The sequence below is a fragment of the Aegilops tauschii genome, chromosome 1 (genome assembly GCF_002575655.3).
Source record: "Aegilops tauschii subsp. strangulata cultivar AL8/78 chromosome 1, Aet v6.0, whole genome shotgun sequence".
Taxonomy (NCBI): domain Eukaryota; kingdom Viridiplantae; phylum Streptophyta; class Magnoliopsida; order Poales; family Poaceae; genus Aegilops; species Aegilops tauschii.
The window spans coordinates 37945791-37960775 of NC_053035.3; the positions used below are offsets into that span (position 1 = coordinate 37945791).

The 14985-nt window shown below is 42.1% G+C and overlaps 1 long non-coding RNA gene across 4 annotated transcripts; it reads right to left on the reverse strand.

The window, feature by feature from the left end:
• Positions 1 to 8641: 8641 nt before the first annotated feature.
• LOC109782765 (uncharacterized) lies at positions 8642 to 13224 on the reverse strand. Of its 4 annotated transcripts, none has more exons than XR_005761010.3 (6): positions 12451 to 13224; positions 11150 to 12372; positions 10824 to 10868; positions 10571 to 10740; positions 10203 to 10293; positions 8642 to 10117 (listed from the first exon to the last, which is right to left on the reverse strand). It is a non-coding gene; the product is annotated as an uncharacterized lncRNA (long non-coding RNA). The 4 variants fall into 4 exon arrangements; XR_005761005.3 differs by having other exon boundaries at positions 10824 to 12186; positions 12292 to 12372; positions 12451 to 13218; XR_005761004.3 differs by having other exon boundaries at positions 10824 to 11276; positions 11939 to 12372; positions 12451 to 13183.
• Between the last annotated feature and the right edge of the window lie 1761 nt (positions 13225 to 14985).

Genomic DNA, 14985 nt, shown 5'->3' on the forward strand with positions numbered 1-14985 from the left:
TCTCGTTGCTATGCATCACCATGATCTTGCGTGTGCGTAGGAATTTTTTTGAAATTACTACGTTCCCCAACACCAGATACTTGGCGGATAAGAAGGATGGCAAAGTGAACAAAGGTATATTTGATATACGTGTTATTGATGTGTACTTTACTAGTGTTTATAGCAACCCCTCGGTATTTGATACTGGTTCAGTTGCTAAGAGTAGTAACTCGAAACGGGAGTTGCAAAATAAACAGAGACTAGTTAAGGGCAAGGTGATGATGTGTGTTGGAAGTGATTCCAAGGATAAGATCACCATCGCACACTCCCTTTACCTTCGGGATTTGTATTGAACCTAAAATAAATGTTATTTGGTGTTTGCGTTGAGCATGAATATGATTGGATCATATTTATTGCAATACGGTTATTCATTTAAGTCAAAGAATAATTGTTGTTCTGTTTACATGAATAAAACCTTCTATGATCCTACACTTAATATAAATGGTTTATTGAATCTCGATCGTAGTGATACACATAATATTGATGCCAAAAGATGCAAAGTTGATAATGATAGTGCAACATACTTGTGGCACTGCCGTTTAGGTCATATTGGTGTAAAGCGCATGAAGAAACTCCATGCGGATGGACTTTTGGAATCACTTGATTATGAATCATTTGATGCTTGCGAACCATCCCTCATGGGCAAGATGACTAAGACTCCGTTCTCCGGAACAACGGAGCGAGCCACTGACTTATTGGAAATAATACATACCGATGTATGCGGTCCGATGAGTGTTGAGGCTCACGGCGGGTATCATTGTTTTCTGACCTTCACAGATGATTTGAGCAGATATGGGTATATCTACTTGATGAAACACAAGTCTGAAACATTTAAAAAGTTCAAAGAATTTCATAGTGAAGTAGAGAATCATCGTAACAAGAAAATAAAAGTTTCTACGATCTAATCGTAGAGGCAAATATTTGAGTTACGAGTTTGGCCTTCAATTAAAACAATGTGGAATAGTTTCACAAACTCATGCCACCTGGGACACCACAACATAATGGTGTGTCCGAACGTCGTAACCGTACTTTATTAGATATGGTGCGATCTATGATGTTTCTCACCGATTTACCACTATCGTTTTGGGGTTATGCATTAGAGATAGCTGCATTCACTTTAAATAGGGCACCATCTAAATCCGTTGAGACGACACTGTATGAACTGTGGTTTGGCAAGAAACCTAAGTTGTCGTTTCTTAAAGTTTGGAACTGCGATGCTTATGTGAAAAAGCTTCAACCTGATAAGATCGAACCCAAATCGGAGAATTGCGTCTTCATAGGATACCCAAAAAGAAATTGTTGGGTACACCTTCTATCACAGATCCGAAGGCAAGATATTTGTTGCTAAAAATGGATCCTTTCTAGAGAAGGAGTTTCTCTCGAAAGAAGTGAGTGGGAGGAAAGTAGAACTTGATGAGGTAATTGTACCTTCTCCCGAACTAGAAAGTAGTTCATCACAGAAATCAATTCCAGTATGCCTACACCAATTAGTGAGGAAGAATGATGATGATCATGAAACTTCAGATCAAGTTACTACCGAACCTCGTAGGTCAACCAGAGTACGTTCCGCACCAGAGTGGTACGGTAATCCGGTTCTGGAAGTCATGTTACTAGACCATGACGAACCTACGAACTATGAGCAAGCGATGATGAGCCCAGATTCCGCAAAATGGTTTAAGGCCATGAAATCTGAGATAGGATCCATGTATGAGAACAAAGTATGGACTTTGGTGGACTTGCCCGATGATCGGCAAGCCATTGAGAATAAATGGATCTTCAAGAGGAAGACGGACGCCAATGGTAGTGTTACTATCTACAAAGCTCGACTTGTCGCGAAAGGTTTTCGACAAGTTCAAGGTGTTGATTACGATGAGATTTTCTCACTCATAGCGATGCTTAAGTCTGTCCGAATCATGTTAGCAATTGCCGCATTTTATGAAATCTGGCAAATGGATAACAAAACTGCATTCCTTAATGGATTTATTAAAGAAGAGTTGTATATGATGCAACCAGAAGGTTTTGTCAATCCTAAAGGTGCTAACAAAGTATGCAAGCTCCAGCGATCCATCTATGGACTGGTGCAAGCATCTCGGAGTTGGAATATACGCTTGATGAGTTGATCAAAGCATATAGTTTTATACAGACTTGCGGTGAAGCCTGTATTTACAAGAAAGTGAGTGGGAGCACTACAGCCTTTCTGATAAGTATATGTGAATGACATATTGTTGATCGGAAATGATGTAGTATTTTCTGGAAAGCATAAAGGAGTGTTTGAAAGGAGTTTTTCAAAGAAAGACCTTGGTGAAGCTGCTTACATATTGAGCACCAAGATCTGTAGAGATAGATCAAGACGCTTGATAAGTTTTTTCAATGAGTATATACCTTGACAAGATTTTGAATTAGTTCAAGATGGAACAGTCAAAGAAGGAGTTCTTGCCTGTGTTGCAAGGTGTGAAGTTGAGTAAAGACTCAAAACCCGACCACGGCAGAAAATAGAAAAAGAATGAAAAGTCATTCCCTATGGCTCAGTCATAGGTTATATAAAGTATGCTATGCTGTGTACCAGACCTATTGTGTACCTCATCATGTGTTTGGCAAGAGGGTACAATAGTGATCTAGGAGTAAATCACTGGACAACGGTCAAAATTATCCTTAGTGGAATAAGGAAATATTTCTCGGTTACGAAGGTGATAAAGAGTTCGTCGTAAAGAGTTATGTCGATGCAAGCTTTTACACTGATCCGGATGACTCTGAGTCTCAATCTGGATACATATTGAAAGTGGGAGCAATTAGCTAAAGTAGCTCCATGCAGAGCATTGTAGACATAGGAAATTTGCTAAATACATACGGCTCTGAATGTGGCAGACCCATTGACTAAACTTCTCTCACAAGCAAAACTTGATCACACCTTAGTACTCTTTTGGTGTTAATCACATGGCGATGTGAACTAGATGACTAACTCTAGTAAACCCTTTGAGTATTAGTCACATGGCGATGTGAACTATGGGTGTTAATCACATGGTGATGTGAACAATTGATGTTAAATCACATGGCGATGTGAACTAGATTATTGACTCTAGTGCAAGTGGGAGACTGAAGGAAATATGTCCTAGAGGCAATAATAAAGTTGTTATTTATATTTCCTCATATCATGATAAATGTTTATTATTCATGCTAGAATTGTATTAACTGGAAACTTAGTACATGTGTGAATACATAGACAAAACAGAGTGTCCCTAGTATGCCTCTACTTGACTAGCTTGTTTATCAAAGATGGTCATGTTTCCTGACCATAGACATGTGTTGTCATTTGACGAACAGGATCACATCATTAAAAGAATGATGTGATGGACAAGACCCATCCGTTAGCTTGGCATAATGATCGTTTAGTTTTATTGTTATTGCTTTCTTCATGACTTATACATGTTCCTCTGACTATGAGATTATGCAACTCCCGAATACCGGAGGAACACCTTGTGTGCTATCAAACATCACAACGTAACTGGGTGATTATAAAGATACTCTACAGGTGTCTCCGAAGGTGTTTGTTGAGTTGGCATAGATCAAGATTAGGATTTGTCACTCCGTGTATCGGAGAGGTATCTCTGGGCCCACTCGGTAATGCACACCACTACAAGCCTTGCAAGCATTGTGACTAATGACTTAGTTGCGGGATGATGTATTACGGAACGAGTAAAGAGACTTGCCGGTAACGAGATTGAACTAGGTATCGAGATACCGACGATCGAATCTCGGGCAAGTAACATACCGATGACAAATCCTACAACGTATGTTGTTATGCGGTCTGACCGATAAAGATCTTCGTAGAATATGTAGGAACCAATATGAGCATCCAGGTTCCGCTATTGGTTATTGACCGGAGAGGTGTCTCGGTCATGTCTACATAGTTCTCGAACCCGTAGGGTCCGCACGCTTAACGTTTGATGACGATTTGTATTATGAGTTATGTGATTTAATGACCGAAGTTTGTTCGGAGTCCCGGATGAGATTACGGACATGACGAGGAGTCTCGAAATGGTCGAGAGGTAAAGATTGATATATTGGAAGGCTATATTCGGACATCGGAAAGGTTCCGAGTGATTCGGGTATTTTCCGGAGTATCGGAGAGTTACGGGAATTCACCGGGGGAAGTAGTGGGCCTTAATGGGCCATACGGGAAAGGAGAGAAGGGCCTCAAGGGGTGGCCGCGTGCCCCCCCATGGGCTGGTCCGAATTGGACTAGGAGGGGGCGCCCCCCCCCTCCTTCCTTCTCCCCTCCTCCTCCTTCCCTCCTTCTCCTACTAGGAATAGGAAAGAGGAGGGGAATCCTACTTGGACTGGGAAGTCCTAGTAGGATTCGCCACACGTGGCGCGCCCCTAGGGCCGGCCACCTCTTCCCTCCCCTCCTTTATATACCTGGCCAGGGGGCACCCCAAAGCACACTCTTAGCCGTGTGCGGTGCCCCCCTTCACAGTTACACACCTCGGTCATATCGTCGTAGTGCTTAGGCGAAGCCCTGCGCCGGTAACTTCATCATCACCGTCGCCACGCCGTCGTGCTGACGGAACTCTCCCTCGGCCTCAACTGGATCAAGAGTACGAGGGACGTCATCGAGCTGAACGTGTGCTGAACACGGAGGTGCCGTACGTTCGGTGCTAGGATCGGTCGGATCGTAAAGACGTATGACACTACATCAACCACGTTGATAAAACGCTTCCGCTTTCGGTCTACGAGGGTACATGGACACACTATCCCCTCGCGTTGCTATGCATCTCCTAGATATATCTTGCGTGATCGTAGGAATTTTTTTGAAATTACTGCGTTCCCCAACAGCTCCCTCCCTCCCACCTATATATATGTGGGAGGGGGCGCCTAGCACACAACAGACAATTGCCTAGCCATGTGCGGCGCCCCCCTCCACCGTTTACACCCCTGATCATATTTTTGTAGTGCTTAGGCGAAGCCCTGCGGAGATCACTTCACCATCACCGTCACCACACCATCATGCTGCCAAAACTCATCTACTACCTCGCCGTTTTGTTGGATCAATAAGGCGGAGGACGTCACCCAGCTAAACATGTGCAGAACGCGGAGGTGCTGTGTGTTGGGTACTAGATCGGTTGGAGCACGAAGAAAGTTCGACTACATCAACCGCGTTGTGAAACGCTTCTGCTTACGGTCTACAATGGTACGTAGACACACTCCCCCCTCTCGTTGCTATGCATCTCCATGGATATCATTGCGTGTGCGTAGAATTTTTTTTTGTTTTCCATGCAACGATTCCCAACACTTGTGCCTCAACCCGTTCTCTCCGGATGAACTCGCGACCATACACAGAATCGCCGTGCTTCGTCTTCTTCCTCTTGTGCATCGCCACTAGCATAGCAATGTCCTCGTCTTCGATAAGATCATATTCCTCATCCGACGAGGAATCGTCCATGAAAGAGGAGTTGTACAAGCTCATCTACAATGCGGAAAATCACCGTCAAACTACCTCTCCAACCCCAATAAAAAAACTTCAAGTTTGCTCGATTTTTTACCTTGGGGGAATTTCTCGAACACCTTGCTTGCGGGGTGGAAGAAATCGACCGGCTGCGGATTGGGTAGCCGTTCAATAGTGGCTTGTGCAGGCAGCGGCGGCAGCTCGACAGAGGAGACGGCCGCAGCCCCATAGAAAAGAAGGCGGGGCCGTGCCGTGGAAGCCATTACAGTAGTCGGACCTCCGGTGAAGCTTCGATTCAAAGCAGCGGCCGAAATCAAATCGGCGGATGCGGGGGACAGCCGTCGCTACTCTAGCGAGGCAGGCAAAGTCGCGGCGGGGCGGGCAACGGCGGCGTCGATTTTGGGCAAATCGGCCGGCGGCGGAGTAGGCGGCAGGCTGTCGGTCGGAAAGGATATGAAGGTAGTTTGACGGTTGGCACGCAGCCTTCGTTTTTACATCTCTTGAAGGTGGAGTTGCGAATTTGCATCTCGAAGTGTTGTGTTTTACATTTACATCTCCGGGACGGGGAGATGTATATATATATATTTTTTTTTGCATCTACATTATCTGTTGGAGAGGAGTTTTGGAGCCTCGAAGATGCAAAAGTTAGCTATTTTTGCATCTACATCATCTATTATAGATGCTCTTAGAGGTTGATGCCTTCAATTGAAAGAAATTGTGCGGAAATACTATAAAAATAGTTTATAAACAATAATTACTATATTATAGTATATAAGAGTCCGGAAAAAATCCACATAAGAGCTGAAAATAAAAACATAGACGCATGGTTGAAAACTATAAAAAAACGTTGTAGCTCCCACGCCAGAGTGTGCATATGTTGTTCCAGAGCAAAACAATATGTGTTTTCCACGGAGAAAATTCCGTGACATGCAGCAAAATCCTCCTTGATCCGACCTTAGAGGTTGATGCCGCCAGTTGGAAGAAAATGGTGTGAAAATACAATAGACAAATTTTATCAGCAATAATTACTATATTATATGTAAGAGTTGGAAATTTCATGATTATCCAAATGTCATGCAATAAAGTCCTCCTTGATCCGGTCTTCGAGGTTGATGCCGTTAGTTGGAAAGAAAATGGTGTGGAAATATAATAGGCACAGTTTATCAGCAATAATTACTACTTCATCCGTTCCTAAATGTAAGTCTTTTTAGAGATTTCAATATGGACTACATACCGATGTATATAGACGCATTTTAGAGTGTAGATTCACTCATTTTGCTCCATATGTAGTCCTTAGTGAAATCTATAGAAAGACTTATATTTAGGAACGGAAGAAGTATATTATATATAAGAGTCAGGGAAAAAAGGCACGTAAAAGTTGAAATATTAAAAAAAAACATGGACGCAGGGTTCAAAACTACAAAAAAAAGCCATGTGCTAATGTCTAGCACAACCTTCCATGGGTACACACTGTTTCTTGTCTTTTTGTGTGGGCACGCGGCCTTGGGGATTTTTCGGCTCTGGCCTCTTTGGGCACTAAGGCCTCTTTTTTTTTTCTTGGGCTCCTCTTTTTCTTCTTTTTAAGGCCACTTTCCTTTTTTTTTCTCTTGGGCTCTAAGAGCTGAAAATAAAAACATAGACGCATGGTTGAAAACTATAAAAAAACGTTGTAGCTCCCACGCCAGAGTGTGCATATGTTGTTCCAGAGCAAAACAATATGTGTTTTCCACGGAGAAAATTCCGTGACATGCAGCAAAATCCTCCTTGATCCGACCTTAGAGGTTGATGCCGCCAGTTGGAAGAAAATGGTGTGAAAATACAATACACAAATTTTATCAGCAATAATTACTATATTATATGTAAGAGTTGGAAATTTCATGATTATCCAAATGTCATGCAATAAAGTCCTCCTTGATCCGGTCTTCGAGGTTGATGCCGTTAGTTGGAAAGAAAATGGTGTGGAAATATAATAGGCACAGTTTATCAGCAATAATTACTACTTCATCCGTTCCTAAATGTAAGTCTTTTTAGAGATTTCAATATGGACTACATACCGATGTATATAGACGCATTTTAGAGTGTAGATTCACTCATTTTGCTCCATATGTAGTCCTTAGTGAAATCTATAGAAAGACTTATATTTAGGAACGGAAGAAGTATATTATATATAAGAGTCAGGGAAAAAAGGCACGTAAAAGTTGAAATATTAAAAAAAACAATAATTACTACTTCATCCGTTCCTAAATGTAAGTCTTTTTAGAGATTTCAATATGGACTACATACCGATGTATATAGACGCATTTTAGAGTGTAGATTCACTCATTTTGCTCCATATGTAGTCCTTAGTGAAATCTATAGAAAGACTTATATTTAGGAACGGAAGAAGTATATTATATATAAGAGTCAGGGAAAAAAGGCACGTAAAAGTTGAAATATTAAAAAAAACAATAATTACTACTTCATCCGTTCCTAAATGTAAGTCTTTTTAGAGATTTCAATATGGACTACATACCGATGTATATAGACGCATTTTAGAGTGTAGATTCACTCATTTTGCTCCATATGTAGTCCTTAGTGAAATCTATAGAAAGACTTATATTTAGGAACGGAAGAAGTATATTATATATAAGAGTCAGGGAAAAAAGGCACGTAAAAGTTGAAATATTAAAAAAAACAATAATTACTACTTCATCCGTTCCTAAATGTAAGTCTTTTTAGAGATTTCAATATGGACTACATACCGATGTATATAGACGCATTTTAGAGTGTAGATTCACTCATTTTGCTCCATATGTAGTCCTTAGTGAAATCTATAGAAAGACTTATATTTAGGAACGGAAGAAGTATATTATATATAAGAGTCAGGGAAAAAAGGCACGTAAAAGTTGAAATATTAAAAAAAACAATAATTACTACTTCATCCGTTCCTAAATGTAAGTCTTTTTTGAGATTTCAATATGGACTACATACCGATGTATATAGACGCATTTTAGAGTATAGATTCACTCATTTTGCTCCATATGTAGTCCTTAGTGAAATCTATAGAAAGACTTATATTTAGGAACGGAAGAAGTATATTATATATAAGAGTCAGGTTAAAAAGGCACGTAAAAGTTGAAATATTAAAAAAAAACATGGACGCAGGGTTCAAAACTACAAAAAAAGCCATGTGCTAATGTCTAGCACAACCTTCCATGGGTACACACACCGTTTCTTGTCTTTTTGTGTGGGCACGCGGCCTTGGGGATTTTTCGGCTCTGGCCTCTTTGGGCACTAAGGCCTCTTTTTTTTTTCTTGGGCTCCTCTTTTTCTTCTTTTTAAGGCCACTTTCCTTTTTTTTCTCTTGGGCTCTAAGCTCTAAGGCCTCTTTTCTCTCTTTTTTTGGGCTCCAAGCCCTCTTTTTTTTCTCTCAGTCTGTTATCCCAGTGGAGGTGATACCATGATAGCCAACGCAGTATATAAACTGGCGATGCCGTCCCACAACGGGCGATGTGGGACTAATCAAAGAACCGTGCGGTCTCGCCCGCATGGGCCGGCGCGCGTGCGAGGCCCAATCGAGGCGCGCGTGAAATAAAAAGGCACTTATTTACGTACGGACGGGAAGTCGGTCGAACGCCCGACGTCCTTTTTACCAACCGTGTCGTCTAGAAAAAAAAAACCATGTCGTTTGGAAACACATCATTTCCCCTCTTAAAAGAAACACATCATTTCCGGTTCCGGTTAAAGATATCGTTCTCCAAAACTATCACTATCGGGCCCTACCTCCCGTCGCTCTCCGGCGAAATCACATCTCCGCCGTCTTCCACCTCTGCGAACACTCCCAACTGCACTGCACTCTAGGCCATTGGCAGAGAAACCATCTTCTTCTCATTCTTGTTGGAAGAGAGAAGTCCGCATTGGCCCCCTATACTTGAGTTGTCACAAGCTCAAACTCGCTAAACCCAAAATCACCCCCACCCCTAACCCAGTTAAACTGGCTTTTAGTCCAGTTTTCTTCAAAACAACTCCACATGACATCCAACACAGAAGATGTAGCCGGTTGAAGGATGAAATACCTGGAGCTCGGAGCCGGTGGGAAGAACAGGTCATGTCATGGGGAGTTCAGACGAGCAAGAGAGCTGGGAAAGCATAACCGTGAGCGGCGAGCAGCAGTGGGCCGACGTCACCAAACGCAGGAGCAGTGGCGGCAGGGTGTGCGAGGATGAGTGGGAGAGGTGAGGAAGTGCCGCCGCTCACGGCAGGCAGATGTATGAGCACCAGCGGCAGCAAGTTGCCTCTTAACAAGGGCATGGGCTGGCAGAGAGAGGGAGAGGAGAAAGAAGAAAAGAGAACCGAGACCAAAATCGGTCTAAGCAGGTTAGGGGGAGATTTAGACGGTTAAGCAAGTTCGAGGTTGTGGTTTGGACCACCTGCACTGTAGGCCATTAGCGGAGAAACTGGTGCAAGCTACGAGAATCATCTTCTTTTCATCATAGCAGTACATCTCATTGCTGTTGGAAAACATCTCTCGGATGATGAACAGAATACCTTTTGCTGGCAAGTACACGAACCCTTCTGGAAAATCCCCGGGTCGTTGTTGTAGTTCATCCGAAACCGCTGAAAGAGCAAATTGTTCTTGTCCGTTGATAATGTTCCCTTCAGAGAAAACACTACAGTTAGAGAACGTAGATAACAGAAGAAATGAATGGGATATTAGATCATGTAGATGTTGACATAAGACCTTCAGTATCCATGAGCTTCGCCTTCACCTTCACCTTTTCCGGACTTCACCAGTATCCAAAAGCATGTGTTGTACTGGTTTCTGTTGTGGCCTGTGAATTAGCATGTGCAGGGAGTCAACTCATTTTCTTATGGGTATGTTCTAACTACTAGAACAGTCAAGCCCTTGCAACAGGATACCATTAAGAAAAGGGGACACTGGCATTAATAAGTATTCGTCACGGCATACCGCAAAAAAACAAGCAATAAATTTAAAGCATGCGTACTGCTTAAGTTGAACAACTAAATTCAGATACTACATGCTGGTTGACAAGTTCCTAAATACTTTCGATTAGTTGAACATGTGCTCTTTTAGGAGGAATAACTCACATTCTGCTTGTCTCCATGACAAATAATCACAAACAATCTCTGGCTTTGGGTAACATAGAACCTCTGCTTCAAACTGTGGTGGCTGCACTAATTCTTTATTTGGGAAATATTCTTTCCACTTCATCATGTAAAAAGAAGTGAGACATGGTGACCATGAAGAAAGGATTAATCTGCAAAAGAAGTCGCACATCTTATCAAAGGCTTGACCAGTTGAAAACACATACTGTAGAAATTCATAAAACTAAATAAGTACCACTCATCTCTCTGATAAAATTCAGTGTTCTCCTGGAACACAAAGCTGCAACAATAACAAAAAATAAATATGATCATCTGCAACAAATGCATAGGTTAGCCATCCAGCAAACATAAAAACACCCACTTAACTTAAGTGTCCCAGGTTCACATTTACAGCTTCATTGGATGGTTAATTTATTACGGTTTTAACAAGATATCTTATCATTCCAATAAATTCAATCAAATCACTTCTGCTGATGAGAAGAGGAAAATTTGCGCCATGCGGAAACACATGTTCTCTCCTTGCAAAAACAGTGATTCTGACGGGGTATATCCTAACTGTACCAGTTGCTAAAACCATAGCCAAAGATGATATCAGGGAATCACTCCATCATAAGAGAAGCAGAAGCATTCATCAATTTTAGAGCACTCTCATCGTTCGGCTTTTCAAATGAATGGGATCAGCGAGAATCTGGAAAAGAAAAAACTCAAACGATAAGACAACACAACTACTTAAATGGCATTGGAGCATGCATTTGAATAAATAGGAAACTATGGATCCTCACTGAACAGATCTATATGTTTGAACTTAGAAGAGTCCCGTAAAAATACATTTTGTTGATAAATGAAGCGACATTTCGATTTGACAGTTAGCTTGTTAATATTTGCCGAAGTAACAATTTATTCATTTTGTTGTTGTTGAGAGTATGCAACCAGTCAGTTTGTTTCTTATTTTGCCACTGCATTTATCTTTTCCCAAAGCCATCTGGGATAAGGACACGGAAGTCTTCAGGGAGATTCGATCATGTACCCTTATTTTATTTTATTTTTGCAGGGGATTATATGCCCTCATTTTCTTTGCCTTCTTGGTCATTTGCCCTGTCTAATTACTTGAATAATTTCAAAATTCTGAGCCTACTAATACCACGTGAAATGAAGGTCTTGCCCCTTGGTAAATTTGCAATTTCTCCAAACTCTACATATCTCAACAGAACCAACCAGCCCGACATGTTCGTCCCATTTGACAGACCGAGCACCGTCTCATACAGGATGGCGACCACGATCAATTGCGCGGATATTCCACTTCGCTAGCAACACTAGAAGAAGAATGACGAAAAGAAAGTACACAAAAACCTGAAGCTTTGCATTTTGGGCGGCCAACTTCTCGATTCGTCGATCCAGTGCTGCAGTCTCAATCCTAATAGCATCAAGTTGAGCTATTGTAGCATCAATTTCAGCGCTTGTAGCATATATGCTTCGCTGCATTTCTCGTGAAAGCTACGAGCAGCCGCATTGCCCATGATGAGCACATTTATCATCCAAATTTCGTCGACCATGCCCAACTACTTGTCCAGCCACAGGAAGGAACGCCAGTCTTTCACCTGTCCAAACATACTTGCTTGAAGCAGACATCAGGAAAATCATATGACATACAAAATTCAGTAAGTTTCTTGTTGACTCTGAACATTAAAGAACAGAGAAGTAACCTTCATATCCCTCCATTCGTTGGGCATTCCACTAAATATTTGTCGCTGACTGCTTCAGGATGAACTTTTCTCTTCCACATTCTGGACATCCAGTCAGAAGGAGTCAAGGCTGGAGAAAAATTGAAAGAACAAACGCAATCGGCAGGTAGAATCGGTTACCTAGTCGCCGGAGGTGCGGCACCCGTGCTCGCCAGATTCGCCGCCGGGCCCGTGGTGCTGGGGGAATAGCGGCGCCCGTAGTGCCGGAGTAGCCGAGCCGCCTGCGGTTGCTTCCTGGTGGCTGGGGTCTCCGCGCCTCCGGAGCCGCTGGAGTCGCCGTGCCACGCCGGAGTGGCTGCACCGCCGCTCCGCTGGAGACGAAACAGAGGACGAGACGGGGGAGCTGGTTCGGTCGGTCGGTCGGTCGATCCGTCCAGGTCGGGCTGCATAGAAAAACAAGTTGATGGAAATTGCAAATTTACCACGAGCGCAAGACTGACTTCCGTGATGTAAATCTAAGTACGTAGCTACAATAAGTTGTCATGAGATAAAATATAGTACTCCCTCTGTGAAGAAATATAAATGCATTTAGATCACTACTAGTGATCTAAACGCTCTTAGGCCCTGTTTGTTTAAAAAGTCCTAGGACTTTTTTTAGTCCCAACTAAAAAGTCTCTAGTCCCTACCTGTTTGTTTCCAGGGACTAAATATGGACTAGAGGATAATAAATGACATGCTAAAAGACCATGCTGCCCCTAATAATTAACTAGTACAGACTACATAAATAATAAAAACAGAAAAACCACTTGTTCATCGCCGATAGAAGTCCCAGTTCGGCTCCTGAATGCACTCCGCCGCATTGCACTCCGCCGCTAATAATTAACTAGTACAGATTACATAAATAATAACAACAGAAAAACCACTTGTTCATCGCCGATAGAAGTCCCAGTTCGGCTCCTAAAAAACCATGTTGCCATGTTGACAGGCTTCCCAGGGCTCAACCGCATATAGAAGTCTCAAGGCCAACAACACTAGAAGAGAACACTTGTTCGTGCCAACAATTGTTCATAAGAACCGAAATAAGCTTGTTCGTAACAACCAAAACAACACTAGAAGAGAACACTTGTTCGTGCCAACAATTGTTCATAAAAACCGAAATAAGTGAGATTACATAAGCAAAGAACACTTGTCCATAACAACCGAAATAATATATTATTGCTGTTTCAAGCTCCACAACCCATCAGCGACCCAATTTCTAAATTGATTCATAGCAGCACTATCCATCTCATTGGTTGAATCATTTGTTGGAGTGGTCGTTGGCACAGGCAATGGTATATAATTTTCATCTTGATCACACTTGTCGAAATCTATATCAGCTAGTTGACTTTCTCTAATAAAATTGTGCAGTGCAATGCAAGCCACAATGATTTTGCTTTGTTTCTGTTGTGGATAACTTGGTAAGTGAAACAAAATCCTCCACTTGTTCTTCAAGACTCCAAAACACCTCTCGATGACATTTCTAAGTGAAGAATGGCTGAAATTGAAGTGTTCCTTTTTTCCTCTAGGCATTGTGCCATCACGGTACTCCTGGAAATGATAGGTTAAACCCTTGTATGGTGCAAGATAACCAGGTCTATTTGGGTATCCTGAGTCCACAAGATAGAACTTTTCAGGTGGAGGTTTTGGAAACTTGTCACCAAATCTGGATCGGGCATCATTGAAGACCCTCATGTCATGCACCGATCCTGGCCAACCGGCTAGGACAAATGTGAATCTCATATTAAAGTCACAGACACACATCACATTCTGACTCTTCTCCTTATGTCTATTCCTATGCTGGACAGCAGTGGCAACTGGTACCACAACTTGTATGTGTGTCCCATCTATTGCTCCAATGCAATTGTCCATAAATGGTGCATACTTTCTAGATCTTAGTTTTGAATGCACAGTTTTGAATGCACAGTTTTGAATTGAGGATCTGTTGGCTTGATGATGTCTTTTGCGAGCTTGATCAGGCAGGCCAAAAACTTATCAAACTTCCTTACAATTGTGTCCAATGACCTAACAAATCTGTTTTCTGCTTGTCTTAGAGATTGAGGGGAACCAACTATCCACAGAAACAGGCCTAGAGACTCAACTGATGACATTCTTTTGGTGGACTTCAAACCATAGGAATCAACAAGCGCACTATGCAATTTCTCAAAGACTGGTCTATGCATTCTAAACATGTTGTAACAGGAAGTTTTGTTGCCTAGTGTTGTCATAACCCAATCATGCCCAGACTGTATTGGTACTCTTCTAGGTCCTTTGTTACAGTAAGAGTCCAAGTGGTACATACCAACCATGCAGGCCATCTGCAGCATTCTTCTCTTTCTGTTTTGGTGCATCAACAACATCAGTGCTTCATCATCACTACTGCTCCCATCAGCACTACTGCCATCATCAGCACTGCTGCCATTGTCCTGAAACATGCAAACATTAGTACAAATTGTTCATCATGCACCACGTCTTCAACTAGCAAACATTAGTACACCCAAACATTATGAAACACGGTAACATGCAATGATCATTTAACAAGGTCGCACACTACAGGTCCATTACATAGTTATATTGGAAAAAAGAACACTAGTACAGAAGAACACTAGGACAACTTCTTCATCATGCACCACCTCTTCAACCAAGTCAGTCTAGCATCATCACTTGTAATGTTCACAA